We start from the raw sequence: 3108 nt of genomic DNA on the forward strand, positions 1-3108 counted from the left end.
CAAAATATCAATCAGATGTTTAATATCCGATGTGACAGAACAACCCGTTAAATGTTCTCTTTTCTCTCTAGTTGCTGCTGCCTTGGAGAGCTGCCCTACTCAGAAACAGCTCCAATAACCTGAAAGCAAAATGACTCGCCGAGGTTTCTCCATCCAGCAGCCAGTTGCTCCTCTGTGCTTGTCACTGCGGACTCAGCTCCGAGTACTCCACACAGGAATGTTCTCCGCTGGCCCACCTGGGAGGCTTTCAGGGATGTAAGCAGAAAGCAAGGCTGCCCAGGGACTGGCCTTCAGAATGCAGCTCTGTTGGAAAACCCATTTCTCAGGTAGGCCTGTGGAAGTGGAAACACTGATTTAAAACTAACTCTTGTTTTTCTGTATAATAATCTTGTTTAGCAACCTGCATCTCAAAATCTCCCTTTACAAATGGCATATTTGATAACTGGGCATTCTCTCTTAGCACAGCAGGCAAACTTTTGTCTTTTATATGATTTATTCTTCAAGGTCCAGAATCTCACTGTTCAGGCCAGAAATTTTATTTTTTTATTTTTTTTTTAAAAGATGACCGGTAAGGGGATCTTAACCCTTGACTTGGTGTTGTCAGCACCACGCTCACCCAGTGAGCGAACCGGCCATCCCTATATAGGATCCGAACCCGTGGCCTTGGTGTTATCAGCACCGCACTCTCCCGAGTGAGCCACAGGCCAGCCCCAGGCCAGAAATTTTAGCATCCAAATTTTCTTTGCCAACAGCCTTGCTGGTTAGGCTGTGAAGATTCTCCTCTGCCCATTTTATACTTGGTTTCATGCTCAAATTACTTGCTGTCAAGTGAATTCACTGACGTTGAGCACAAATATATGCTAGCTGCAGCCTAGCCATTTCTAGTTGTCTCTCTGTAAAGATTTCTTGATTATCACGCATAGATGGTGTCCGTATATCTAAAAGCTGAAAATTGTCTTCATTTGAACTTTCGGCTACTTCATGTACACCCAGAAAGAACTGGTTTTGGGTGTATAAGGTGAGTGCTGCTGTGCTTTGCTCTTCCTGGCTTAGATATTTTTCCAAGGAAAAATGAGATAAAAATACCAGTGGATTTGTTCCTTGACCTAAATTAGAATGTTTGAAGAACATCATCAATTTTGAACTCCATCAGTAAGAGCCTGAAGTTCACTGCTGATCTTAGTATTCAGAGCTTTTAGAATCCTTGACTCTGCTTCAGCTTTTAAGTGGCTGCTGCTTCTCTAGCATTTAATCTCAGAGATTTGTGCTAGTTCCTAAAGCCATCAACTGGCATTTATTATGTTGCTGAATGTTTAGGTTCTTCAACTTCTGCAGAGTTTGGACTTCATCCTCTAATTTCTCCAGCTCTTTGTCATCCAGTCTAGGTGGAGTTAAATCAGAAGTTTTACAGGTTTTCAGAGCTTCATCCAATGCTGCCCCTTTAGGATGGGTTTGCCTGATTTTTGAAGAATGCGAAAAGCTTCCAGTTCTTTTTCAGACAACCCATTCTGTTCATTCACATTCCCACAAAACCACTTCAAAAGTGATTCATCTTCGATGACAACCAATCAAAATCTTCTCCATTAAGAATATCAGGTTTGGGGGGCCGGCCCGTGCTCACTCAGTAGAGTGCGGTGCTGATAACACCAAGGCCATGGGTTCGGATCCCATATAGGGATGGCCGGTTTGCTCACTGGGTGAGCGTGGTGCTGACAACACCAAGTCAAGGGTTAAGATCCCCTTACCGGTCATCTTTTAAAAAAAAAAAAAAAGAATATCAGCTTTGGGCCAGGCACAGAAAGAGAGAAATACCGCATGTTCTCACTTATTTATGGGAGCTAAAAATAAATAAATAAATAAGTAAATAAGCAAATGCATGGGGGTGGGGGAGAAGACACAATCACAACAATTCCTTGAACTTGTTAAGTGAACAGATATGATGTTGGGGGGACAGAAGGAGGAGAGGGAGGGAGGAAAAGGAGGAATTGGTAAAGGGACACGAAAATCAACTATATTGTATACTGATAAATTAAAATTAAAAAATAAAAAAATTAGAAAGAATATCAGCTTTGGTATAACCAATTTTTTTTAATGTTTCCACAAACTCATTTCCACAACTCACGGTTTAACTACCTCAATTTTTTGTGTCTGACTGATATGGGTTTATGGTGTTGATTTTCATAAAATAAATCCAAATAGAAACAAAACTAATTTTTATGCTAAGCCCATAGAGAAGAGAAAAGAATGCTTTTAGAATCTGTGATTTCTCCTCGCTGACTCAGTTAGCGAGCAGCAGGCAAGTGTCAACCTCCAGAGACAATCGGCCCAGTGCAGAGGAGAGCAGGCTTCCGGTCACCAAGTGAAAATATTTCATCCTTTTCATTCATTATTTTCAACAAATGCACCACTGAATAATCCACGACGAATTAGCCATGCCAACAACAGTGATGAGAACAAGTCCTACGGATGAATGACCACGGAGTCAGGACACACTTGACACACTAGCAGCAATATCCCTGGGTTGTGTGACCCAGCTATGACACATCCATACGTTCATAAAACACATTCACAAAAGCCACTGAATCCTGGTTCAAACCAGCTGCACAAACCCCAGATGGGTGACTGGCCCTGTGCACCCGGCTCCTGCTGCCGACTGCCCCTCAACGCCCGGGTGGCCCCGCGCTGGCTACTGGCCCTGAGGACCAGGACTGTCACCTGATACAAGCCCCAGGGTCACAGGGACAGAAGAGGCAGTGGGCTGCAGACAGGAATCGTGGCCGTCCATCTCGTTACTCTTAACCTATTTGTGTCTTTGTATATAAAGAGAAGTTTTTGTAGATGGCATCGTTGGGTCTTGTATTTTTTAATTCCCTCTGACATTCTGTCTTTTAATTGGCACATTTACACCATTCATATTTAAAGTAATTATTTATGTGGCTGGATTAACTACCATGTTTTCAACTGTTTTCTACTTGTTGCCTGTGTATACTTTCCTTTTTTTGTATTTTTTTTTTCCTTTTTTTAAAAAGATGACCGGTAAGGAGATCTCAACCCTTGACTTGGTGTTGTCAGCACCACGCTCAGCCAGTGAGCTCACCAGCCATCCCT

The 3108-nt window shown here is 42.6% G+C and overlaps 1 pseudogene; it reads right to left on the minus strand.

Annotated features, from left to right (window-relative positions):
- Positions 1–322: 322 nt before the first annotated feature.
- On the minus strand, positions 323–2785 carry LOC103596834 (annotated as a pseudogene).
- Between the last annotated feature and the right edge of the window lie 323 nt (positions 2786–3108).

This window comes from Galeopterus variegatus, unplaced genomic scaffold (genome assembly GCF_000696425.1).
Source record: "Galeopterus variegatus unplaced genomic scaffold, G_variegatus-3.0.2 Scaffold2126, whole genome shotgun sequence".
In the NCBI taxonomy this organism is placed as follows: domain Eukaryota; kingdom Metazoa; phylum Chordata; class Mammalia; order Dermoptera; family Cynocephalidae; genus Galeopterus; species Galeopterus variegatus.